The sequence below is a fragment of the Macaca nemestrina genome, chromosome 7, assembly GCF_043159975.1.
Source record: "Macaca nemestrina isolate mMacNem1 chromosome 7, mMacNem.hap1, whole genome shotgun sequence".
NCBI classification, from domain to species: domain Eukaryota; kingdom Metazoa; phylum Chordata; class Mammalia; order Primates; family Cercopithecidae; genus Macaca; species Macaca nemestrina.
In genome coordinates, this window is record NC_092131.1 from 161,608,886 (window position 1) to 161,636,589 (window position 27,704).

Below are 27,704 nucleotides of genomic sequence, written 5' to 3' on the forward strand. Positions count from 1 at the left end.
CCTGATCTGCTCGCCTCGGCCTCCCAAAGTGCTGGAATTATAGGCGTGAGCCACCGCGCCCAGCCTAAGTTTTATATTTTTTGTAGAGATGGGGTTTCACCATGTTGGCCAGGCTGGTCTTAAACTCCTGACCTCAGGTGATCCACTCGCCTCGGTCTCCCAAAGTGCTGGGATTACAGGTGTGAGCCACTGTGCCCGGCCTCTTTTAGCTATTTTTAGATGTACAATAATATATTGCTGACTGTAGTTACCCTGCTGTACTATCAAATGCTAGATCTTATCCATTCTATCTGAGTATATTGTTATACTCATTAACCCCACTACCCTCCCCACTACCCTTCCTTGCCTCTCATACCATGGTTCTACTCTTTAGCTCCATGAGTTGTTCAATTGTTTTAACTTTTAGCTCCCACAAATGAGAACATGCAAAGTATGTTTTTGTGCCTGGCTTATAAAGGTATTTTAAGCTTATCTCTACAACAAATGAAAAAATTAGCTGGCTGTGGTGACACATACCTGTAGTCCCAGCTACTCTCAGGAGGCTGAGGCAGGAAGATTGCTTGAGCCTAGGAGGTAGAGGCTGCAGTGAGCCGTGATTGTGCCACTGCATTCCTGCCTGGGCAGCAGAGCAAGACTCTGCCATAAATAAATAAATAAATAAATAAATAAATAAATAAATAAAGGTACTTTAAATTTGAGGCTTAATTTACATACAGTAAAATGTACAAATTTTAAAGTACAATTCTGAGTTTTGACAAATGTATGTACTCATGTAACCATCACCTCAGTCAAGATATAGAACATCTCCATCACTCCAGAAAGTTCCCTGTGCCCTTCTCAGTCTGTACTATGCAAAGAAGCCACTGTTCTGATTTCTAAACGACAGATTAGCTTAGTGTTTTCAGACCTTCATACGGAATTGTACAGCGGTTTATTTAATCCAGTGCTTTTGAAATTCTTTCATGCTGTAGTACATATCAGTAGTTTGTTCCTCTTATTGCTGAGTAGTATTCCATCGTATGAACACATGACAATGTATTATGACTTTACTTGTTTATGGACATTTGGTTGTTTGTAGTCTTTGGCTATTATGAATAAACCTGCTATGAACATTTGTGGGCAAGTGTTTCGGTGGACATAGATTTTAATTTCTTTCTCTCTTTCTCTCCCTCTCTTTCTCTGGTCTCCAACTCCTGGGCTCAAGCGATTCTCCTGCCTCGGCCTCCCAAAGTGCTGGGATTACAGGCGTGAGCCACCGCACCCAGCCTAACTTTATAAGAAACTACCAAATAGTTTTCTAAAGGGATTGTCAATTTGGTATTACTACACAGAAAAAAGGAAACTGAGACCCAGCCACGTTAATTGCCCCAGAATAATTCGCCCAAGCATATGTGTTCTGGAGTCTCTCTAGGTGGGGAAAAGGGAAAAGTTGGGGCTGGGAAAAGAAAAGGTTGTGAGGTGGGAGGGAAGAGATGCTAACCCGGGAGAGCCAGCCTTTACCTGTCCTGTGTGCTGGAGGAGGAGCCCCGGGTACAGGCAGGAGACAGGGCTGTCCTGGCTGGGCTCTGGGGTCCTGCCTGGGGTTGGCTGACATCATCACTCCTCACCAGCTTCTCGGGCCCCCTGGCTTGCCATGGCTCACCCGAATTCCCCCACTGGGAAGCAGTGAGCAGGCGGGCACAGCACTAAGCTGTCTTCACACCGAGGCGCCCGGGAAACGCGAGGCCGGAACAGAAAGCCCAGGAGGCGTCTCTGCAGATCCTGCAGGGGGAGCTGCTCCCACCGCCAGAGGCTGGCGGAGGGCGGGTTTCCACCGCTTGGAGGGGAGGCGGGAGCCCCCTTGGCCTTGGCGGGAGTGTTCCAGACGCCTGCTCCGCTGACACAGCCCCCGCGGTCTACACAGCGCGCTGGACTGTTAGGTATTTTTCTCTTTTCTCCAGTAAGTGATTTTGTTGGAAGCTGCTTACATGGAGAAGTGAGATCACATCGAATCGTAAAATCAAACATCTCAGCTGAATTATCCTTTGGTTCCAAAGACACCAACTCGCATATTCTACCAACAGAGTTGTCGACATTGAAACAGGAGTGGAAGAAATAGATTTTTAAAGGTTGGCATTTTATACAGACAGCCATTTGAACCACGAAACACCATCTAATATACAATGGGTAATTGAATAGAAAGCAAACACATTTTCATCAATAAGATGGAAACTGCCTTTTGTTAAAAATCTGAAGATACACTCTGAGGAGCCCCAATTTACCTGGCAACTATGTGCCTGTCTGACTTGTTCTTGTGCATTAATATTTTGATTTACTTGAAAAGTTGAAAATATATGATAAGTGTTCATGATGAAATGGAATGAAAGTCTGAGAGCCCTAATCAACCAACCAGTTGTCCTCAGATATTTACTGCGTACCCAGGTTAAACACTGCAGAGGTTCCAAAAGAGGTGAGGAGGGCTAGCGATTGATTTCACTGGGAAGACAAGACTTAGGCACAAGAAGCAATTAGCTATACAGGATGGTCTGTACCATGTAATTATGTCACTAATCATGAAGATTCAAATTTTCCTAAGACCACCATCATCCTATCAAAGTAGAATTAGCCGGGCGCGGTGGCTCAAGCCTGTAATCCCAGCACTTTGGGAGGCCGAGACGGGCGGATCACAAGGTCAGGAGATCGAGACCATCCTGGCTAACACGGTGAAACCCCGTCTCTACTAAAAAATACAAAAAACTAGCCGGGCGAGGTGGCGGGCGCCTGTGGTCCCAGCTACTCCGGAGGCTGAGGCAGGAAAATGGCGGGAACCCGGGAGGCGGAGCTTGCAGTGAGCTGAGATCCGGCCACTGCACTCCAGCCTGGGCAACAGAGCCAGACTCAGTCTCAAAAAAAAAAAAAAAAGTAGAATTAAAAGTTCACTGAGCCAGGCACGGTGGCTCATGCCTGTAATCCCAGCATTTTGGGAGGCCAAGGTGGGCAGATCACGAGGTCAAGAGATCAAGACCAAGTTGGCCAACATGGTGAAACCCCACCTCTACTAAAAATACAAAAATTAGCTGTACGTGGTGGCACATGCCTGTTATCCCAGCTACCCGGGAGGCTGAGACAAGAGAATGGCTTGAACCCTGGAGGTGGAGGTTGCAGTGAGCCGAGACTGCACCACTGCAATCCAGCCTGGTGACAAGAGTGAGACTCCATCTCAAAAAAAAAAAAAAAAAAAAAGTTCACTGAAATCATGTGAATTTTTTACTTTTAACTTTTTGCATAGGCAATATGTTAACAAGATTCAACCGTCAGGAGATATTTAAAACATTTTCACAAAGTCTCCCTCCTATGGCATCTCTTAGCCACCCTTCCCATCTGTTTTCCTTCTACTTTATTAATCTGATCCCAGAGTTGCTTTATGCACCAACACACACATAGGAATAAGCTCCCCTCCTTTTTACACAAAATATAGCATACTCTTCACACTGTTCTATATCTTGCTTTTTCCTGTTAATATCCTTTGAAGACCTTTTCATTTATTTATTTTAAAAATGTATTTATTTAGAGATAGGGTCTCACTCTGTCGCCCAGGTTGGAGTGCAGTGGTGCAATCATAGCTCACCTAAACCTTAAACTCCTGGACTCCAGAGATCCTCTCACCTCAACCTCCTGAGTAGCTGAGACTACAGGAATGTGCCACCATGCCCAGCTATTTTTATTTTTTTGTAGAGATGGGGCTCACTTTGTTGCCCAGGCTGGTCTCAAACTCCTGGGTTCAAGCAGTCCTCTCGCCTCGGTCTCCCAAAATGCTGAGATTATAGGTGTTAACCACCTTGCCCAGCTGAAAATCTTTATGTATCAGCTTACAGAGAGCTTTCTCATTAAAAAATATTTTTCTCATAATACAATATTATCTCAGTGTATGAATGTACCATAAATGAATTATCCAGTCCTTTTATCTGTGGGCATTTAGATTGTTTCCAATGTTTTGCCATTACAAACAATAATGCAGTGAATAACCTATTATACATGTCATTTTACACATAAGTTTACCTTTAAGGTAAATTTCTAAAGTGGAGTCTGCTGGATGGAAGGAAGTGCATTTTCAGTTTTGAGAGATATTGTCAAATTGCTCTCTGCAGAGGCTGTCCCACCTCGCCCTCCTATGCCCTCACCTACAGAGTGTGTTATCAAAGGTTTGGATGTTTGCCAAACTTTTTGTGACGAAGGTATTCAGTGTAGTTTTAATTTACATGTATCTTACAAATGAGGTTGAACATCTTTTCATATATTTAAAGTTCATTGTGTTTTTTCCTGTGTATAGATTCTTATACCCTTTGCTCATTTTTTAATGGGTTATTAGTTTCGGGTTTTTCTTTTTTTTTTTCTTTTGAGACGGAGTCTCGCTCTGTCGCCCAGGCTGGAGTGCAGTGGCGTGATCTTGGCTCACTGCAACCTCTGCCTCCCAGGTTCAAGTGATTATCCTGCCTCAGCCTCCCAAGTAGCTGGGACTGCAGGCATGTACCACTACACCAGGCTAATTTTTTGTATTTTTAGTAGAGATGGGGTTTCACTGTGTTAGCCAGGATGGTCTCAATCTCTTGACCTTGTGATCTGCCTGCCTTAGCCTCCCAAAGTGCTGGGATTATAGGCATGAGCCACCGCGCCCAGCCTCGGGTTTTTATTTCTAAGAATTCCCATGTAACAGAGAAATTCAGTTTGTTTGTTTTGAGACAGTCTCACTCTGTCGCCCAGGCTGGAGTGCAGTGGCATGATCTTGGCTCACTGCAACCTCTGCCTCCCAGGTTCAAGTGATTATCCTGCCTTAGCCTCCCAAGTAGCTGGGACTGCAGGCATGCACCACCACACCAGGCTAGTTTTTGTATTTTTAGTAGGGATGGGGTTTCACCATATTAGCCAGGCTGGTCTCAAACTCCTGACCTTATGATCTGCCCGCCTCGGCCTCACAATGTTTATCCCTACTCCTGCCCTACATTAGTACATACAATAAATAAACATATGATATGATAAAATGATCCAAGGTGACTTTTTTTTGAGATAGGGTCTTACTTCGTCACTCAGGCTGCAGTACAGTGGCACGATCATGGCTTACTGCTGTCTTGACCTTCCCAGGCTCAGGTGATCTTCCTGCCTCAGCCTCCCAAGTAGGTGGAGTAGCTGGAACTATAGGCACATGCCACCACACCTAATTTTTTTTTTTTTTGTAGAGATGGGGTTTTGTCATGTTGCCCAGGTTGGTCTCAAACTCCTGTGCCCAAAGCAATCTGCCCACCTCAGCCTCCCAAAGTGCTGAGATTACAGGCATGAGCCACCATGCCCGGCTGTGACTGCCTTTTTAAATAAATATCCATCTTCAGATTTTTAAAAGATAAATTTTCTTTATTATGTTCTAATTAACATAAAAAACAAATTTAATTCCTTAGCCAATCACCAGATTCAGAGCTGGATAGCAGATTCAGAACTAAAGACATGGGGACACCTCAATTTAGAGGACATTTTTATAGAATGCACTCATTTCACATCAAAGAAAGAAGTATCCATGAAGAGAATTGATGCCTATAACATATGTAAAACTTAAATATTTTAGAACAGAAGACTCAGATAAAGCACAATCATAACAAACTGGATCCACTTACATCCATCAAAAATCAACACACATCTAGCAGGTGCCTGCTGTGGTAAGGCACTGCTAGGCACTGTGGGGAATACAAAGAAATGAGGGGTCATTGTTCATGTTTACCCTTTCACAGTTTACATAAATGTGCACATAATTATATGACATATGACAATGTGGGTGTTAAGCCATCTTTCTAAGGTTTTCAGCTAGCAAGTCATCTAGAAACGTTGACCAGGAGAGAGCAAATACGAATAACCATATGATTTTTGTTAATAAAATTGAGAGGAAAACAGTTGATACTTCTTTACTTTTTTTTTTTTTTTTTTTGAGACGGAGTCTCACGCTGTTGCCCAGGCTGGAGTGCAGTGGCGCGATCTCGGCTCACTGCAAGCTCCGCCTCCTGGGTTCACGCCATTCTCCTGCCTCAGCCTCCTGAGTAGCTAGGACTACAGGCGCCTGCCACCGTGCCCGGCTAATTTTTTGTATTTTTAGTAGAGACAGGGTTTCACTGTGGTCTCGATCTCCTGAGCTTGTGATCCGCCCGCCTTGGCCTCCCAAAGTGCTGGGATTACAGGCTTGAGCCACCGCGCCCGGCCAATACTTCTTTCCTAATTTTAAGAGCAATAAGGAGACCAGACTACAGCCTCCCTCATATGGAATCTTCTTGCCCTGTCTTTGCATCTGCCCCCAATTCAGTGAATGGATGTGGAGATTGGTCACCCTGCCACTCCTTTATCCTCCTATGCCTCCTCATTCCATCTTGGTGGTACACTTTTATGACCACTGCCTTTGGTGCAATAAATGATTACACAGTCTTTTATTATCCCTATTTTATGCAATGCATTTTAAGTGTTATTTAATGTGTTTAGGGGCAGTGATGATAGGTAAGTTGGATGGTGAAGTCTGGAATACATCTCAACATTTTGCATTCATCCTTATAGAAATAATTTCCATGTATAAATTGTAGCAGAGGACAGACAAGGCGGCTCACACCTGTAATGCCAGCACTTTGGGAGGCCGAGGCAGGCGGATCACCTGAGGTCAAGACCAGCCTGGCCAACATGGTGAAACCCTGTCTCTACTAAAAACACAAAAAATTAGCTGGACGCAGTGGCACGTAGCTGTGGTCCCAGCTGCTCGGAAGGCTGAGGCGGGAGAAGTGCTTGAACCCGGGAGAAGGAGGCTGCGGTGAGCCGAGATCGTGCCACTGTACTCCAGCGTGGGTGACAGAGTGAGACTTCAACTCAAAAAAAAAAAAAAAAAAAAAAAAAAAAAAAAAAAGCGGGCCGGGAGCGGTGGCTCACGCCTGTAATCCCAGCACTTTGGGAGGCCGAGGCGGGCTGATCACGAGGTCAGGAGATTGAAACCATCCTCGCTAACACGATGAAACCCCGTCTCTACTAAAAATACAAAAAATTAGCCAGGTGCGGTGGCGGGTGCCTGTAGTCCCAGCTACACCGGAGGCTGAGGCACGAGAATGGCGTGAACCCGGGAGGCGGGGCTTGCAGTGAGCCGAGATTGCTCCACTGCACTCCAGCCTGGGCGACAGAGCGAGACTTCGTCTCAAAAAAAAAAAAAAAAAAAAAAAAAAAAAAGTTTGTAGCAGGGATGGAGAACTGTTTACCAGACTTTATGCTCCTCTTTGTAGTGTCGTGTATTGCTAGGAAAAAGCTTCCCATCCAGGAACTTTTCCGTTCCCCTTGTGGCTAGGTGGGGTCAAGTGATAAATTCACATGATAGAACATAAATAATTGTGTACCACTTGCAGGCCAGTTTAAAGAAACATGGGCTGCGCGTGGTGGCTCACGGCTGTAATCCCCGCATTTTGGGAGGCCGAGGTGGGCGGATCACAGGGTCAGGAGTTCGAGACCAGCCTGGCCAATATGGTGAGATCCCGTCTTTTAGTAAAAACACAAAAATTAGCTGGGTGAGGTGGCAGGCGCCTGTAGTCCCAGCTACTCGGGAGACTGAGGCAGGAGAATCGCTTCAACCCGGGAGGCAGAGGTTGCAGTGAGCCGAGATCATGCCAGTACACCCCAGCCTGGGCGACAGAGCAAGGCTCCATCTAAAAAAAAAAAAAAAAAAAAAAGGAGTATGTATGCCCCCTCCAAGTTCTCTCTTGCTGACTGGCTGCATGGATGACAAAGCCAAGGAGATAATGAAGCTATGTGATGAGAAATTGCTTGGGCCTGAATCACCAGAGGAGGAAAGGCACCCAACTGACCAGGAATGTTAGCACTGGATTGTTACGGGAAGTAGAAATAAACTTGTTATATTAAACTTGTTATATGTTGGGATTATGTGTTACAATAGCTAGTGTTACCCTAAAGAAAACAAAAGTAAACAAAAAATCCTTTCATTGTAAATTGCATTTTCTTGGAATTTAACTTCAATATGGAATGCAGACCAGTCCTCTATTTCAGGTATGTAAATTTGGGCCCTCTGTCCTTATGGAGATTATAATTTAGTTAACTAGTCTATCTTTAGTCATGTCTTCTTTTATCATTTAGTGACCTGAAGGAATTACAGAAAGTATAAAATGAAATTTGCATAAAAACGTAAGGTAGAAAGGGATAGTATGATGTTCATTGAGAAAATCAGGATCCAAAAGTATCCAGGCTGGAATGATGGGTAAAAGTAAGAACACAAACTTTAGGCATGCCTTAAAATGATATGCTTTCACAGACAGTGTTTGAAACAGTAAGGATTCAGGCATTATTTTGAATTGGAATATGCAACATTTGATAAGTAATGTGGGGGGAGGGAGGGAATGATTTCCACCATGTGCAAGGGAAAAGTGATTCTGTGCTCAAGATGAAGGTTACTCTTCAGTTACCTGAATAAAGTATGTGGGTCAGAATGTTTCAAATTGTCATTTATATATTTGAGTGTGTTAATTTCTCCAGACATAGGGACTTCTGTCTCCTTGGAAGACTGTGTGTATCTGAAAAATGACAATAAAATACATATGAGAAGGACTGGATTCAAAAGATGAATCCTTATAATTTTTTTATACACTAAAACTCACATTTATAGAAAAATAGGGACTCATTCTATGGCAGACTCAGTCTAGCTGCTGACCTCAGTGACGAAATGGAACGCTGTTCTGAGTGAAATTACCGTAACAGTAGTAAATCATATTTACAGGGCTCCAGAGCAGTGCTGTACAACAGAAATGTAATGTGAGTCACATGTGTAATTTTAAATTTCTAGTAATCACATTTAAAAGTAAAAAGGAATAGGTGAAATTAATTTTAGTAATATATTTTATTTAACCCAGTATATCCGAAATATCATTTCAACATGTACTCAATACAGAAAAATTATTGAGATATTTTACATTTTTTCCCACTAAGGATACAAAACCCAGTGTATTTTTTGCACTTATAAAACATCTCAATTCAGACTAGCCACATTCCAACTTCAAAAGCTACACATGGTTAATGGCTGCTGTATCAGACAGTGCAGTTCTAAAGCATTCATCCACACTGTCTCATTTAATCTTTGCAGAATATTCTGCCATAGGTGTTATTATTCACATTTTACACATAATGTTTTCACAGAAATAAGGTAAAGACACAGCCACAATGGAAGAGCAGGGCTTGAACCCAACTTACCTGAAAACCAGTGTATCCCAAGGTTAAGTGGCTTGATGTCAAGTCCAACAGAACTAGCTTCAAATCCTGGCTCTGACATTTATTAGCTGTTACCTCAGGCACATTTTTTCACTCTGACACTTGGTTTCATTACGGAAAATGTTGATAATAAGAACCCTAGTGGGGGCCGGGCGCGGTGGCTCAAGCCTGTAATCCCAGCACTTTGGGAGGCCGAGGCGGGCGGATCACAAGGTCAGGAGATCGAGACCACAGTGAAACCCCGTCTCTACTAAAAATACAAAAAATTAGCCGGGCGCGGTGGCGGGCGCCTGTAGTCCCAGCTACTCAGGAGGCTGAGGCAGGAGAATGGCGGGAACCCGGGAGGCGGAGCTTGCAGTGAGCCGAGATCGCGCCACTGCACTCCAGCCTGGGCAACAGCGTGAGACTCCGTCTCAAAAAAAAAAAAAAAAAAAAAAAAAAAAAAAAAAAAAAAAAAAGAACCCTAGTGGGCCAGGAGAGTGGCTCTCATCTGTAATCCCAGGGACTCAGAAGGCTGAGGGAGGAGGATTGCTTGTCCCAGGAGTTTGAGACCAGCCTGGGCAACATAGCAAGACCTGTGTCTACAAGAATTAAAAAAAAAAAAAAAAAGGCCGGGTGCGGTGGCTCACGCCTGTAATCCCAGCACTTTGGGAGGCTGAGGCGGGCGGATCACCTGAGGTCAGGAGTTTGAGACCAGCCTGGCCAACACGGTGAAACCCCGTCTCTACTAAAAATTAAAAAATCAGCCAGGTGGGGTGGTGCACACCTATAATTCCAGCTTCTTGTGAGGCTGAGAAAGGAGAATCACTTGAACCCAGGAGGTGGAGGTTGAAGTGCGCCGAGATCGTACCACTTCACTCCAGCCTGGGTGACAGAGTAAGTCTCTGTCTCAAGAAAACAAAAAACAAACCAACCAACCAACCTTAGCTGGACATGATGACATATACATGTAGTCCCAGTTTCTCAGGAGGCTGAGGTGGGAGGATGATTTGAGCCCAGGAGTTTGAGACTACATGAGCTATCATCACATCACTGCATTCCAGCTTGGGTGACAAAAACCCTGTCTCTAAAAAAGAAAAAAGAGAAAGAAAGAAAAAAAAAAAACCTCATAGATTACTGTGGGGTTAAATGAGACCATGCATGCAAAGTGCTCCGCATAGCACCTGCCCCTGGCCAGTGCTCCATGGAAGTGAATGGTTATTGCCTTGGCAACAAGACCCTTACCACCTTCACACACTGCTTCCCAGGAGCTTCTCCTTCCATTCCACAAGGGTTCATTCTCAATATGTACCAAGAACCAATGAACTGGATGATGTTTCTGACTCTAAGTCTAGCCTCATCCTTCACATCACAACTGCTTTGTTGTCGTTTTTGGTTAACATATTATCATCTGCCAGTAGCATACAGTACAATGACTTGACAAACTACAAAGCAAACCCGGAAATATCCAAAGTCAAACCATACACTCCCATTCTGAGACCCCCTCCAAAGAGCCCCCTCATGACTTTGGGGATTGCAGGAATCCGTGCCACGCAGTGCTCAAACTGCCTACATCCCTTCTTCAAGTCCTCTGCAATCTGCAAAACTGAACGCGGGGAAGTAGTATCCCCAAGCAGGAGCTGGGCATCCTCACAGCCTCCTCCCTGCCTGGCACTGGTATCCTCACCTGTCTGCAGTGTGATAACATGACCCCTTTCCCCCGAGCCAGGTTGCCCGCAAGCCAGTAATAAAGCGTTTTTTTACAACCCTGAAAGAAATACTTTAATAAAGTATATGGTTGGATTATCAAACCCACAAGTATAAAAATACTGTGGTGCTCACACATGCAATGCATGCTGGTTAGTGACTGCCTCCAAAAATGTTTTACTTGACATCACAGAGAAATGGGTTTATTGAAGATAAACATTTTTAAAAGACCGACACATAATGAAGTGAATCATAGTTCATTCACACCTTCAACAAATACTAAGCCCCACCATGGACCATATGAGCAGCATGCTGGTGATGCAGTGGTAGGCAAGAAAGACAGAACTGCTGCCTCTGATGACCTCACCTTATGGTGGGGGATAGAGATATGCATCAAATATAGAATTACAAGCTGTTGTAAGAGCTACAGAGGAGAGGGACACAGTGATCAGGGAGCAAACCACGGAGAACTGATCTGGTCTGCAGGTCAAAAGAGGCTGCCCAGAAAAGTAATGACTGAGCTGAGGGGGCACAGACTATGTGATAGAATGGGGGTCTAGGAGAAAAGCCTCAGCATATGCGAGAGTGTCCAGGGATTATGCTAGGGTCATCTCGGGGTCTGGGATAACAGAACTATCTATCAAATACATCTTTTATCCAGAGGCCCACTGGGATGTCTTGAGAAGTGGCAGAGAGGATGCTGAGATTCAAGGCTGGGCTCTGGCGGCCGGGCACGGTGGCTCACTTTGGGAGGCTGAGGCAGGTGGATCACCTGAGGTCAGGAGTTCAAGACCAGCCTGGCCAACATGGTGAAACCCCATCTCTACTGAAAATACAAAAATTAGCCAGGCATGGTAGCGCACGCCTGGAGTCCTAGCTACTTGTGAGGCTGAGGCAGGAGAATCGCTTGAACCCGGGAGGCAGAGGTTCCAGTGAGCCAAGATGGTGCCACTGTACTCCAGCCTGGGTGACAGAGCGAGACTCTGTCTCAAAACACAGGTTGGGCTCCTAAATAAGAAAGGTAGAAAAATGCTGCCCCAAACTTCTAAGAGAAGCAAACTCAGTGGGCAGGAACTCATCCTAAGGTAGGAGAATGCTAGGCCACATGAACGCCATCTGGAAGAGCTAGCTGGTGTCTCGTTCACAAGCCAGACTATTCAAGGTCTGGCCCAGACTCAAGAGAGCTGGGCTTGATGACAGTGGAGAAACCATCCCTCCCCTCGCATTAGCAGAGATGGCAGCTGCAGACGAATGTCACGAGGGCCAGGGTAGTGGCCCTGTCTCTTGGCAGCCAGTGGCTAGAGCAGTAAGAAAAGGGCAGCTATACAGAGTGGTAGACACGAAAGAGGCAGGCGCAGTAAGGGCAGCTTCAGCTGAGAGTGAGCTGGCAGAGGCAGCCCAGGGGAGAGGAGGGGCCCATGGTGCTGAGGTCTTACCCAGTGACTTCAACGTGCTTAGAGATCACGGAATTGTTTTATGTCATTAACTGAGCTGTAGGTTGTCAGATTATGAAAACATGATGACACAGCCTAGAAAATGTCCAGAATTGGGAGGTAACATGGCTCATGGTCCCTCGACACAAGTGGCAGTCTCTTGGGGAACATTTTCAGCAGCATTGATGAGTCAGAAGTGCAATAACACCTGTGACATTCAGGATTTAAATAAGACCTGGGACATCAAAAACCTCATATACCTCAGGCTCTGGCTCTTTAGGTACCTACCACTTCCTCCCTTTTTGTAGATCCATTCATGATTGAGAAATGTATCAAAAGAGGCAAGTAGAAAACCTTTATATTTATGGTTATTTAAGGAAATGCAAATACAAACCCACTAAAACATTTATTATTATTATTTTTTTTAGAGACAAGATCTTGCTCTGTCACCCAGGCTGGAGTGCAGTGGTGCAATCATAGCTCACTGCAGCCTCTAACTCCTGGGCTCAAGCGTCCTCTCTCCTCAGCCTTCCAAGTAGCCAGGACTACAGGTACATGCCATCACACCTGGCTAATTTTTAAATTTTTTTTTTATAGAGAGGAGGGCTCACTATGTTACCCAGGCTGATCTTGAACTCCTGAACTCAAGCGATCCTCCTACCTTGCCTCCCAAAGTGCTGAGATTACAGGCATGAGCCACCTTGCACGGCCACTAAAATACTTTAAAGCAAAATTGAAAAACCGCTTTTATTGTTCAACAGTTAACATTCTTAGTATTTGCAATAGCTAAGCTGAAGGCACAAAGGTAAGCAGAATTAGATATATGGTGTCTATCTGCTTCAAATTCATTGGCTAATTGGGAGCCAGCCATTAATTAAATAATTGCCCTAGGAGATATATAATCACACAGACAGGAGGGCCATAAAGAAGAGGTACATCTCACTGTGAAAGCTTATGGCAGGCCAACTTATCTACTGGAGGGGGTCAAGGAGGCTCCCCTGAGGAAGTGACAATTGGGAAGGTTTAAAGGATGACAGGCAATGAGGCATATGAGGGAAAGCATTTCAGAGGGAACAGCATGTGCAGAGGCTCTGTGGTAGGCAGGGAAGCAGGTGTAACTGAGCACCTGAAAGGTCTATGTGGCTAGAGAAAGTGTCCTAGGAAGTGGAGGTCAGAAAGGAGGACAGGGTGGACCATGCAGGGTCTGTGGCTGTGCTGAGTATATGGGTCTTTATCCTAAGAGTGGAGGGAAGCTATTGAAGGATGTAAGCAGAATTGGGCTGGAATGGGACAATGGAGATTTGGGAAGATAGAAAGGAGGCTACTGCAATAGTTCAGACACAAGACAATATTAGTCCTCACCTTAACTGTGGCACTAGAGATGGAGTAGAGATATAGAGAAGTGGAGGCATCTTGAAGATAAAACAAGATTGACGACTGACTGGAACATGGGGAGAAAAAGGGGTTAAGCAAGATTCCCAGGTGTGTGGCCTGTGGAACTGGATGAATAGAGGTCTTGTTCATCATGATAGGAACAGAGTACAAAAGTAAGACTTGGGCTGTGTGCAGTGGCTCATGCCTATAATCCCAGCACTTTGGGAGGCCGAGGTGGGTGGATCATGAAGTCAGGAGGTCCTGGCCAACATGGTGAAACCCCATCTCTAGTAAAATACAAAAATCAGCCAGGTATGGCGGCGCATGCCTGTAGTCCCAGCTACTCGGGAGGCTGAAGCAGGAGAATCGCTTGAACCCAGGAGGTGGAGGTTGCAGTGAGCCGAGATTGTGCCACTGTGCTCTGACCTGGTGACAGAATAAGACTCTGTCTAAAAGAAAAAAAAAAAAAAAAACCGAATCTGGCACCTCCTCCTCTCTCTCTTGCTCCCTCTCACCATGTGATGCGCGTGCTCCCCCTCCTCCTTCTACTCTGAGTAAAACCTTCCTGAGACCTCACCAGAAGCCGAGCAGATTCTGGAGCCATGCTTGTAGAGCCTGCAGAACTGTGACCCAAGTAAAACTCCTTCCTTTGTAAATTACCCAGTGTCAGGTATTCCTTTATAAGCAATGCAAAACAGACTAACATACTTCCTCCTCTCCTTTTTCTTGGGGAGAAAAGCATGAATTTTGAACATGTCTAATTGTAAGTACCTTTGAGATGCCTAAGTGGTGGTGCTAATTAATTAGCATTTGGATACACGACTCTGTAACATAGAGGGTGAGCCCTGGGCTAAGGATCTGTATTTGAGATCACTGGCATATATGCTACTTGAAACATCAGGCATTTGGCCAGGAATGGTGGCTCACACCTGTAATTCCAACACTTTGTGGGAGGCTGAGGCAGGAGGATTGGTTGAAGTCTGTAGTTTGACACCAGTCTGGGAAACAAAGCATGACCCCATTTCTAAAAAAAGAAAAAGAGAAAATTAGCCTGGTATGGTGATGCACACCTGTGGTCCAAGTACTCAGGAAGCCGAGGAATGATTGCTTGAGGCCAGGAGTTGGAGACTCCAGTGAGCTATTATTGTACCTCTGCACTCCAGCCTGGGTGACAAAGTGAGACCCCATCTCTAAAAAAGAGAAGAAAAAGGAAACATTGGGCAAGAATGAGAGAGCTGGGAGAAAACATACAGTAAGAGAAAGAGGACTGGGGAAGACCTTGACAAGCCTCAACATTCAGTGACTGCATGTAGGAAATAACCCACAAAAGAGCCAGAAGAGTAGGAAGCGGTCAGAGAGTGAAGAGCAACACTAGCAGAGGGGGCTGTCCAGAAAGCTAAGGGAGGAGGGTGTTTCAGCAAGGAGAGTGTGATTCTCAGGACTGAATCCTGCTGGGAGGTCAAGAAAGAAGCCTGAGGATGCCCACTGAATCTAGTAAGACAGAGGTCACTGGTGACCATGGGGAAAATGATTCTATGGAGTGATGGGAGCTGGAGTCGAGGAATGAATAGGAAGTTCAGAAATGGAGACAATGCACATAAACAACTCTTTCTAGAAGCTTGGGTATTCTATTAGCACATGCAATTGTGACGTTGAAACCACTGTATTAGGATTCACTGAGGCGAATAACATATTTCAATGGAAAGAGAGCCACTGTTAGTCAATGGGAAACCCACATACTAAAACAGAATTGGTGCCCCTCTTGATGAATCTGTGGAGCACTGATTCTGGTAAGATTGCTACATATATCCTGACAGCAACAAGACAGATGTTCTTCATTTTGGGTATGCACCTGTAAACCTAAACAGCATAATCTATATGTACAGATGGTTTGGTAGACAATTACTGATACAGGGCATTTTTAACCCTTTGATCTACTAGGAACAGGAAGTGGCAGAAAAAGAGACTAATCACAGTGATGGATGTTTCATCAGAACTACTGACTCACAGCATGTATCAGCACCCAGTTCTCGCGACCATTGCCTGTGGCACTTCAAACAGCACGGAGACCACTTCAAAACCACAAGGCTATGGAAACACAAGCATGTGGCATTCACTCAGTCCACAAATGAGAACTATGAGGGAATGGGAGATTTGGGGACTGAAACATACACTAAAACCCACACTTTGACACCTGATCATGTCAGAAGCAGGAGATTATTTCAGTCATTCTGGATCTCCATACTTGAGACATTTTGACCCTCTTGAAGACACTGACAACATTCACTTGGTACCGAATAGGAATCAGCACACTTTTCTGATCTGTGTGCATATACCAAAAATCTCCTAACCCTAATTTCTGATATCTGAAGTTTCTGTTTCGGTGGCAGGCAGCCCTCCTTTTATTTTATCCTTTTTACCTAAAAAGCAGATCCTGAAAAGCTGAAATACATGTCAGGAGAATAGAGTGTTTGAAACTTTCAGCCGGGCGCGGTGGCTCAAGTCTGTAATCCCAGCACTTTGGGAGGCTGAGACGGGCGGATCACGAGGTCAGGAGATCGAGACCATCCTGGCTAACACGGTGAAACCCCGTCTCTACTAAAAAATACAAAAAACTAGCCGGGCGAGCTGGCCGGCGCCTGTGGTCCCAGCTACTCCGGAGGCTGAGGCAGGAGAATGGCGGGAACCCGGGAGGCGGAGCTTGCAGTGAGCTGAGATCCAGCCACTGCACTCCAGCCTGGGCGACAGAGCGAGACTCCGTCTCAAAAAAAAAAAAAGAAAAAGAAAAAGAAACTTTCAAACTGGTGTTCATTAAGGCAAGTATCTCACTGGCACATCATACTGACAGCAGCAATGCCTTGCACTAAGAGCGCTGGTACTTAAAAACGGCTTTGGGCACACTTGAAACATATTTACTCATAGGCTGAACATATATTAAAGGGAAGGGTTTTCAGAGACAGTTATTTGACAGTCACAGTTATCTATATTCATACATCAGGTATTTGCTTCTCCCCATCTGTAAGCTCCTCCTTGGGTTTAAGAAACACACCAGGGGTGGTTCACACATGTAATCTCAACTTTGGGAGGCCGAGGTAGGAGGATACTTGAACCCAGGAGTTTGAGACCCACCCAAGAAACATAGCAAGACCTTTACTCTAAAAAAAAAAAAAAAAAAAAAAAAATTTTTGGGCAAAGGTCTCACTGTTACCCAGGCTAGAGTACAATGGTGTGATCTTGGCTCACTGGAACCTCCACCACCCAGGCTCAAACAATCCTCCCACCTCAGTCTCCTGAGTAGCTGGGACGGATATTCGAGCCAACACATCTGAATTTTTTTTTTTTTTGGTAGACACCAGGTTTTGCCATATTTCCTAGGTTGGTCTCAAACTCCTGGACTCAAGTGACCCACCTGCCTCAGCCTCCCAAAGTGCTGGGATTACAGGCATGAGCCACCGTGCCTGGCCTCAAATTAAAAAAAATAATTCTAATAAGCCAGATATGGTGGCATGTACCTGTGATCCCAGCTACTTGGGAGGATGAGGTGGGAGGATTGCTTGAGCCTAGGAGGTCAGGGATACAGTGAGTCGAGACTGTGTCACTGCACTCCAGCCTAGGTGACAGAGTGAGACCCTGTCTAAAAAATTTTTTTAAAGAGTATCTATTAACGTTTGTTTTAGTCAGAGTTCTTCAGAGAAAAAGGACAAATGGAATATATACATAACATAGAAAGATTTATCCTAATGAGAAATCCCAAGCTCTGTAGTTGGCAAGCTGGGGACCCAGGAGCATCAAAGGTATAGCTCCAGCTGGAGTCCAAAAGCCTGAGAAGCAGAGAGGCAACAGTGTAAATTCTAGTCTGAAAGCTGGCAGGTTTGAGACCTATAAGAGCTTATGTTTCAGTTCAAGTCTGAGGCAGGAAAAGACCAGGATCCCACTCCAGGCAGTCGGGCTGAAGGGGTTACCCCTCTACTCTAGAGGAAAGGTTAGCATTTTGGTTTTATTGAGGCCCTAAACTGATTGAATGAGGTCCACTCACGTTAGGAAAGGCAATCATCTCTACTCAGTCTACTCATTCAAACGTTAGTCTCTTCTCAAAACATTCTCACAGACACACCCAGAATGATGTATGGCCAAATATTTGGGCATCTTGTGGCCCAGCCAAGTGGACATTCAAAATTAACCATTACAAAAGTAGAGCACAGAAAGACCTGCTGCTGCACCTAAAACCAACAGTCACTCATTCTACCTGCTAGTTCACAAGATTACATTCAACAATGGTGCTGGTAAGTACTTTATAAAAATGGCTGCAATTTATAGAGTATTACATGCATTATCCCAATCTAAGTCTCCAAATCCCGTTCTACACATTCAGAAACCAAGGCTGCTAGAAGTGAAGCAATTTACTCAATGTCATACAGACAAGTAAAGAACTGTGAATCTGAACACAAGTCTGCCTGATTTCCCACTCTGTGCTCTTAACCACTATGCCAGACACCACAAGGAGATTACGTCTTTACAAGGATAGAGGAGGAAGTGTTCTATTACGTGGTATACAATTAAACTGAATAATATTTACAGGCATTCCAAGCATCAAAGTCTTCTTATGCATAGTTTGAAAAAAGAAATTTAAATAGATAAGTGAAAAAACAATTTTTTTTTAGCACAAACCAAAAATGGTCAATGTTTATTATAATTTAAAACTTGAGGCCAGGTGCAGTGGCTCACGCCTGTAATCCCAACACTTTGGGAGGCCAAGGAAGGCAGATCACCTGAGGTCGGGAGTTCGAGACCAGCTTGACCAACATGGAGAAACACGTCTCTACTAAAAATACAAAATTAGCCAGGAATGGTGGCACATGCCTGTAATCCCAGCTACTCGGGAGGCTGAGGCAGGAGAATCACTTGAACACGGGAGGTGGAGGTTGTGGTGAGCAGATATCATGCCATTGCACTCCAGGCTGGGCAACAAGAGTGAAACTCCGTCTCAACAACAACAAAAACAAACTTCAGGAAGTTGATTCTCCATTTCTATTTATTTATTATTATTTTTTTAGATATGGTCATGCTCTGTCGCCCAGGCTGGAGTGCAGCGGCACGATCATGGCTCCCTGCAGCCTCGACCTCCTGGGCTGAAAAAATCCTCCCATCTCAGCCTCCTGAGTTGCTGGGACTACAAGTTCCGCCACTACTCCCTGCTAATTTTTGTATTTTCTTGCAGAGATGGGGTTTTGCCATGTCTCTACAAAAAACGAGACTTCTGGGGTCCAAGAAGACTTCCGCCCGCCTCGGCCTCTCAAAGTGTTGGGATTACAGGCGTTAGAACCAGGCGCCCTCCTGGTTCTACATTTTTGAAGTCAACAAGTAACAGCATGTGTATTGTAAAAGCTGCGTTGCTTAATACTAAAGCAAGAGAAAAATAAAACCTTTTTTTTTTTTTTTAATTAAGGTGATGTTTTGCTTTGTTGCCTGGGCTGGGGTATGGTGGTGCCATCTCGGCTCACTGCAACCCCCGCCTCCCAGGTTCAAGCGATTCTCCCACCCCAGGCTCCTGAGTAGCCGGGATTACAGGTGCCCACCACCAGGCCCGGCTAATTTTTGTATTTTTAGTATTTTTAGTAGAGACGGGTTTTCACCATCTTGGCCAGGCTAGTCTCGAACTCCCGACCTCAGGTGATCACCCGCCTCAGCCTCCCAAAGCACTGGGATTAGAGGTGAGAGTCACCGTGCCCAGCCGAAAAACCCAACTTTTGGGAAAAAAAATCCATTCAAAGGAGTACACATAAAATATACGCACAGTTCGAAGAATAATACAATAAAGGTATTATAGTATTTCAGGTAGAGGTAAAGGTACCCCCTCTGTCTACCTGGGCGGGAAGGCTGCCTAGAGGTTGGCACTCAAGCACCTGGGGACCGGCTTCCTCCAGCGAGGTGCTACTGAGTACCCGCTCTGATTAAGCCTCTCCACAGGCTGGTCTCGAACTCCTGCCCTCGGGCGATCCTCCCTGGAGCTTCTCCTGGAAACAGGGAAGTTTTCAGGGCCAGGGATAGCAACCCGCCCACCGCCCCCTTTGTCTGTGCCAGTCCTGGGGATGTGGATCCCCTCAGCAGGCACCACGTTTTCCATGGCTGAGGCAAGGACAAGCCTCCTGCCAGGAAACCCAACATGGCGGGAAACCTGGTTGTCCCTTGGGCCTCACTTTTCTCACCACGGAACCGAGTGCCGGGGAAAGAGTTTCCCCGTGCCTGGTTCCTGGTGCAGGGCTCAGTGGCGGAGAGGGGCGTGGCGGCTGTTGCGGCTGTGAAAGCCCGATTTTCCTACCGCCTGCTCGGAAGATTTTCACTTCTCCGTGTCCCCGGGATCTGTCTCATTCTCTAATCTGAGCTCTAGGTTGTCGCTGGGGAAAATCTCGGGGTCGCATATTTGTTTTTGGCTTTCTGGGGGGCGGGGAAGTCAAGCCGCCATTTTAAAACAGGAAGTCCCCTTTCTCCCTGAATCATCTCGGCTCAGCCAGAAGTTAGAAGATGGAGGCGCCCACTGGGCTCATGGCTGGAATCCCAGCGATGTGGGAGGCCCAGGCGGGAGGATCGCCTGAGGGCAGGAGTTCGAGACCAGCCTGGCAATATGGAAAACCCCATCTCTACAGAAAATACAAAAATTGGTCGGATGGTGTCGCTCGTCTGTAATCCCAGCTACTCGGGAGGCTGAGGTGGGAGGATCGATCGCTTGAGCCCAGAAGTTCGAGACCAGCCCAAACAACATAGCAAGACTTCACCTCTACAAAACCAAATTTGTTTTGGAGACAAGGTCTCACTCTGTCACCCAGGCTGTCGCCCAGGCCGCAGTGCAGTGGCATGATCTCGGCTTACTGCACCCTCCGCCTTGTGGGCTCAAATAATCTTCCCTCCTCCTGAGTAGCTGGGACCACAGATGTGGGCAGCCACGCCTAGCTAATTTTTTGGTTTTGGGTTGTTGTTGGGATTTTTTGTTTGTTTTTGTTTTTCTTTTTTTTACGGGGGGTGGGGGGGTAGAGACAGGGTTTCACCAGGTTGTTCAGGCTGGCCTTTGTAGTCCTGGACTCAAGCGATCCGCTAGTCTTGGCCTCCCAAAGTGCAAGAATTACAGGCGTGAACCACAGTGCCCAGCAAATTTTTGTATTTTTAGTAGAGATGGAGGTTGCACCATGTTGGTCAGGCTGGTCTCGAACTCCTGACTTCAGACGATCCTCGCGCCTCAGCCTCCCAAAGTGCTGGGATTACAGGCATGAGTAACCATGCCCGGCCAAAAAATACAACTTTTGGGGAAAAAATATATTCAAAGGGGCACACATAAAATATACCCACAGTTTGAAGAATAACACAATAAATGCTCAGGTGCCCACCCCCTCCGTCTACGTGGGCGGTACAGGGGTCAGTGGTGGGGAGGGGCGTGGCGGCTGTGAAAGCCCGATTTTCCTACCGTCTGGTCGGAAGATTTTCACTTCTCTGTGCTCCCGGGATCTGTCTCATTCTCAAATTTGAGCTGTAAATCGTCGCTGGGGAAAATCTCGGGGCTGCATATTTGTTTTTGGCTTTCCGGAGGGCGGGGAAGTCATGCCGCCATTTTAAAACCGGAAGTCCTTTCTCCCTGAATCATCTGGCTCAGCCAGAAGTTAGAAGATGGAGGCGCTCACTGGGTTCACACCTGGAATCCCAGCGATGTGGGATACTCAGGTGGGAGGATCGCCTGAGGGCAGGAGTTCGAAACCAGCCTCGGCAACATGGAGAGACACCCTCCCCCACCCCGCCCGCCACCGCACCCCGTCTCTACAAAAAATACAAAAATTAGTCGGATGGTGGCGCGCGTCTGTAATCCCAGCTACTCGGGAGGTTGAGATGGGAATATCACTGAGCCCAGGAGTTCCAGACCAGCCCGAACAACATAGCGAGACCTCACCTCTACAAAAACAATTTTTTTTGAGACGAGTTCACACTCTGTCACCCAGGCTGGAATGCAGTGGCGTGATCTCAGCTCACTGCACCCTCCACCTTGCGGGCCCAAATTATCTTCCTTCCTCCCGAGTAGCTGGGATCACAGGTGTGGACAGCCACGCCTGGCTAATTTTTTAGTTTTGGGTGGTGGTTGTTGGGATGATGACGATGATGATTATTTTTTTTTTTTGGTAGAGATGGGGTTTCGCCATGTTGCCCAAGCTGGTCTTTGTAGTCCTGGACTCAAGCGATCTGCTAGCCTTGGCCTCTCAAAGTGCAAGGATTACAAGCGTGAGTGGCGGTGCCCAGCGAATTTTTGTATTTTTAGTAGAAACGGGGTTGCACCATGTTGGCCAGGCTGCTCTGGAACTCCTGACCTCAGGTGATCCGCCAGACACAGCCTCCCAAAGTGCTGGGTTTACAGGCGTGAGTCACCGTGCCCGACCGAAAAACCTAACTTCTAGGAAAAAAAAATACATTCAAAGGGGCACACAAAATATCCCCACAGTTCGAAGAGTAATACAATAAATGCTCAGGTACCCACCCCCTCCGTCTACGTGGGCGGTGCAGGGCTCAGTGGTGGGGAGGGGCGTGGCGGATGTGAAAGCCCGATTGCTCGGAAGATTTTCACTTCTCTGTGCTCCCGGGATCTGTCTCAGCCTCAAATCTGAGCTGTAAATCGTCGCTGGGGAAAACCTCCGGGCTGCGTATTTGTTTTTGGCTTTCCGGAGGGCGGGGCAGTCAAGCCGCCATTTTAAAACCGGAAGTCCTTTCTCCCTGAATCATCTGGCTCAGCCAGAAGTTAGAAGATGGAGGCGCTCACTGGGTTCACGCCTGGAATCCCAGCGATGTGGGATACTCAGGCGGGAAGATAGCCTGAAGGCAGGAGTTCGAAACCAGCCTCGGCAACATGGAGAGACACCCTCCACCCCCCGCCCGCCACCACACCCCGTCTCTACAAAAAATACAAGAATTAGTCGGATGGTGGCGCGCGTCTGTAATCCCAGCTACTCGGGAGGCTGAGATGGGAGTATCACTTGAGCACAGGAGTTCCAGACCAGCCCGAACAACATAGCGAGACCTCACCTCTACAAAAACAATTTTTTTTGAGACGAGTTCACACTCTGTCACCCAGGCTGGAATGCAGTGGCGTGATCTCAGCTCACTGCACCCTCCACCTTGCGGGCCCAAATTATCTTCCTTCCTCCCGAGTAGCTGGGATCACAGGTGTGGGCAGCCACGCCTGGCTAATTTTTTAGTTTTGGGTGGTGGTGGTTGTTGGGATGATGGGGTTTCGCCATGTTGCCCAAGCTGGTCTTTGTAGTCCTGGACTCAAGCGATCTGCTAGCCTTGGCCTCCCAAAATGCAAGGATTACAAGCGTGAGTGGCGGTGCCCAGCGAATTTTTGTATTTTTAGTAGAAACGGGGTTGCACCATGTTGGCCAGGCTGCTCTGGAACTCCTGACCTCAGGTGATCCGCCAGACACAGCCTCCCAAAGTGCTGGGTTTACAGGCGTGAGTCACCGTGCCCGACCGAAAAACCTAATTTCTGGGAAAAAAAAAAAAAAATACATTCAAAGGGGCACACATAAAATATCCCCACAGTTCGAAGAGTAATACAATAAATGCTCAGGTACCCACCCCCTCCGTCTACGTGGGCAGTGCAGGGCTCAGTGGTGGGGAGGGGCGTGGCGGATGTAAAAGCCCGATTGCTCGGAAGATTTTCACTTCTCTGTGCTCCCGGGATCTGTCTCAGCCTCAAATCTGAGCTGTAAATCGTCGCTGGGGAAAACCTCCGGGCTGCGTATTTGTTTTTGGCTTTCCGGAGGGCGGGGCAGTCAAGCCGCCATTTTAAAACCGGAAGTCCTTTCTCCCTGAATCATCTGACTCAGCCAGAAGTTAGAAGATGGAGGCGCTCACTGGGTTCACGCCTGGAATCCCAGCGATGTGGGATACTCAGGCGGGAAGATCGCCTGAAGGCAGGAGTTCGAAACCAGCCTCGGCAACATGGAGAGACACCCTCCACCCCCCGCCCGCCACCACACCCCGTCTCTACAAAAAATACAAGAATTAGTCGGATGGTGGCGCGCGTCTGTAATCCCAGCTACTCGGGAGGCTGAGATGGGAGTATCACTTGAGCCCAGGAGTTCCAGACCAGCCCGAACAACATAGCGAGACCTCACCTCTACAAAAACAATTTTTTTTGAGACGAGTTCACACTCTGTCACCCAGGCTGGAATGCAGTGGCGTGATCTCAGCTCACTGCACCCTCCACCTTGCGGGCCCAATTTATCTTCCTTCCTCCCGAGTAGCTGGGATCACAGGTGTGGGCAGCCACGCCTGGCTAATTTTTTAGTTTTGGGTGGTGGTGGTTGTTGGGATGATGGGGTTTCGCCATGTTGCCCAAGCTGGTCTTTGTAGTCCTGGACTCAAGCGATCTGCTAGCCTTGGCCTCCCAAAATGCAAGGATTACAAGCGTGAGTGGCGGTGCCCAGCGAATTTTTGTATTTTTAGTAGAAACGGGGTTGCACCATGTTGGCCAGGCTGCTCTGGAACTCCTGACCTCAGGTGATCCGCCAGACACAGCCTCCCAAAGTGCTGGGTTTACAGGCGTGAGTCACCGTGCCCGACCGAAAAACCTAATTTCTGGGAAAAAAAAAAAAAATACATTCAAAGGGGCACACATAAAATATCCCCATAGTTCGAAGAGTAATACAATAAATGCTCAGGTACCCACCCCCTCCGTCTACGTGGGCAGTGCAGGGCTCAGTGGTGGGGAGGGGCGTGGCGGATGTAAAAGCCCGATTGCTCGGAAGATTTTCACTTCTCTGTGCTCCCGGGATCTGTCTCAGCCTCAAATCTGAGCTGTAAATCGTCGCTGGGGAAAACCTCCGGGCTGCGTATTTGTTTTTGGCTTTCCGGAGGGCGGGGCAGTCAAGCCGCCATTTTAAAACCGGAAGTCCTTTCTCCCTGAATCATCTGGCTCAGCCAGAAGTTAGAAGATGGAGGCGCTCACTGGGTTCACGCCTGGAATCCCAGCGATGTGGGATACTCAGGCGGGAAGATCGCCTGAAGGCAGGAGTTCGAAACCAGCCTCGGCAACATGGAGAGACACCCTCCACCCCCCGCCCGCCACCACACCCCGTCTCTACAAAAAATACAAGAATTAGTCGGATGGTGGCGCGCGTCTGTAATCCCAGCTACTCGGGAGGCTGAGATGGGAGTATCACTTGAGCCCAGGAGTTCCAGACCAGCCCGAACAACATAGCGAGACCTCACCTCTACAAAAACAATTTTTTTTGAGACGAGTTCACACTCTGTCACCCAGGCTGGAATGCAGTGGCGTGATCTCAGCTCACTGCACCCTCCACCTTGCGGGCCCAAATTATCTTCCTTCCTCCCGAGTAGCTGGGATCACAGGTGTGGGCAGCCACGCCTGGCTAATTTTTTAGTTTTGGGTGGTGGTGGTTGTTGGGATGATGGGGTTTCGCCATGTTGCCCAAGCTGGTCTTTGTAGTCCTGGACTCAAGCGATCTGCTAGCCTTAGCCTCCCAAAGTGCAAGGATTACAAGCGTGAGTGGCGGTGCCCAGCGAATTTTTGTATTTTTAGTAGAAACGGGGTTGCACCATGTTGGCCAGGCTGCTCTGGAACTCCTGACCTCCAGTGATCCGCCGGACACAGCCTCCCAAAGTGCTGGGTTTACAGGCGTGAGTCACCGTGCCCGACCGAAAAACCTAACTTCTGGGAAAAAAAAAAAATACATTCAAAGGGGCACACATAAAATATCCCCACAGTTCGAAGAGTAATACAATAAATGCTCAGGTACCCACCCCCTCCATCTACGTGGGCGGTGCAGGGCTCAGTGGTGGGGAGGGGCTTGGCGGATGTAAAAGCCCGATTGCTCGGAAGATTTTCACTTCTCTGTGCTCCCGGGATCTGTCTCAGCCTCAAATCTGAGCTGTAAATCGTCGCTAGGGAAAACCTCCGGGCTGCGTATTTGTTTTTGGCTTTCCGGAGGGCGGGGCAGTCAAGCCGCCATTTTAAAACCGGAAGTCCTTTCTCCCTGAATCATCTGGCTCAGCCAGAAGTCAGAAGATGGAGGCGCTCACTGGGTTCACGCCTGGAATCCCAGCGATGTGGGATACTCAGGCGAGAGGATCGCCTGAAGGCAGGAGTTCGAAACCAGCCTCGGCAACATGGAGAGACACCCTCCACCCCCCCGCCCGCCACCACACCCCGTCTCTACAAAAAATACAAGAATTAGTCGGATGGTGGCGCGCGTCTGTAATCCCAGCTACTCGGGAGGCTGAGATGGGAGTATCACTTGAGCACAGGAGTTCCAGACCAGCCCGAACAACATAGCGAGACCTCACCTCTACAAAAACAATTTTTTTTGAGACGAGTTCACATTCTGTCACCCAGGCTGGAATGCAGTGGCGTGATCTCAGCTCACTGCACCCTCCACCTTGCGGGCCCAAATTATCTTCCTTCCTCCCGAGTAGCTGGGATCACAGGTGTGGGCAGCCACGCCTGGCTAATTTTTTAGTTTTGGGTGGTGGTTGTTGTTGGGATGATGATGATGATTATTATTATTTTTTTTGGTAGAGATGGGGTTTCGCCATATTGCCCAAGCTGGTCTTTGTAGTCCTGGACTCGAGCGATCTCCTAGCCTTGGCCTCCCAAAGTGCAAGGATTACAAGCGTGAGTGGCGGTGCCCAGCGAATTTTTGTATTTTTAGTAGAGACGGGGTTGCACCATGTTGGCCAGGCTGCTCTGGAACTCCTGACCTCAGGTGATCCGCCGGACACAGCCTCCCAAAGTGCTGGGTTTATAGGCGTGAGTCACCGTGCCCGACCGAAAAACCTAACTTTTGGGGAAAAAAAATACATTCAAAGGAGTACACATAAAATATCCCCACAGTTCGAAGAGTAATACAATAAATGCTCAGGTACCCACCCCCTCCGTCTACCTGGGCTCCCGGGAAGGTTGCCTAGGGGTTGGCGCCCAAGCATCTGGGGACCGGCCTCCTCCAGCAAGGCGCTGCTGAGTACCCGCTCTGATTGGCTACAGAGCAGTTTCCAGGACCGGGGATGGCGGTCCGGCCACCGCCCCCTTTGTCTCCGCCAGTCCTGTGGGGATGTGGTTCCCCTCAGCAGGCACCGCGTTTTCCATGGCTGAGGCAAGGACAGGCCTCCTGACAGGAAATCCAACATGGTGGGAAACCTGGTTGACACTTGAGCCTCACTTTTCCCACCACTGAACCCGCGCACGGAGGGAAAGTTTCCCCGCGCCTGGTGTGGGGCTCAGTGGTGGGGCGGGGCGCGGCGGATGTGGAAGGCTGATTTTCCTACCGCCTACTCAGAAGATTTTCACTTCTCCGTGCTCCCCGGATCTGTCTCATCCTCAAATCTGAGCTCCAGGTTGTCGCCGGGGAAAATCTCAGGGCTGCATATTTGTTTTTGGCTTTCTGGAGGGCGGGGAAGTCAAGCCGCCATTTTTTTTTTTTTTTTTTTTTGAGACGGAGTCTCTAGCCCAGGCTGAAGTGCAGTGACGGCGTCTCGGGCTCACTGCAAGCTCCGCCTCCCAGGTTCACGCCATTCTTCTGCCCCAGCCTCCCGAGTAGCTGGGACTACAGGCGCCCACCTCCACTACTGGCTAATTTTTTATATTTCTTTTAGTAGACATGAGGGTTCACCGTGTTAGCCAGCATGGTCTTGATCTGCTGACCTTGTGATCTGCCCTCCTTGGCCTCCCAAAGTGCTGGGATTACAGGCGTCAGCCACTGCGCCCGGCCCAAGCCGCCATTTTAAAACCGGAAGTCTCCTTTCTCCCTGAATCATCTGGCTCAGCCAGAAGTTAGAAGATGGAGGCGCCCACAGGGTTCCTGCCTGGAATCCCAGCAATGTGGGAGGCCTAGGAGGGAGGATCGCTTGAAGGCAGGAGTTCGAGACCAGCCTGGTGAACGTGGAGCGACCCCTCCTCCA

At 47.5% G+C, this 27,704-nt stretch overlaps 1 long non-coding RNA gene across 1 annotated transcript in view; it reads right to left on the reverse strand.

Annotated features, from left to right (window-relative positions):
• Positions 1-7,736: 7,736 nt before the first annotated feature.
• The window catches only part of LOC105492196 (uncharacterized), a 30,882-nt gene continuing 10,914 nt past the window's right edge, over positions 7,737-27,704 (reverse strand). Inside the window, exons 2-3 of the long non-coding RNA XR_003020388.2 lie at positions 8,652-8,785; positions 7,737-8,567 (exon numbers count right to left, since the gene is read on the reverse strand). This is a non-coding gene — a long non-coding RNA (uncharacterized lncRNA). The remainder of the gene's footprint in view (positions 8,568-8,651; positions 8,786-27,704) is intronic.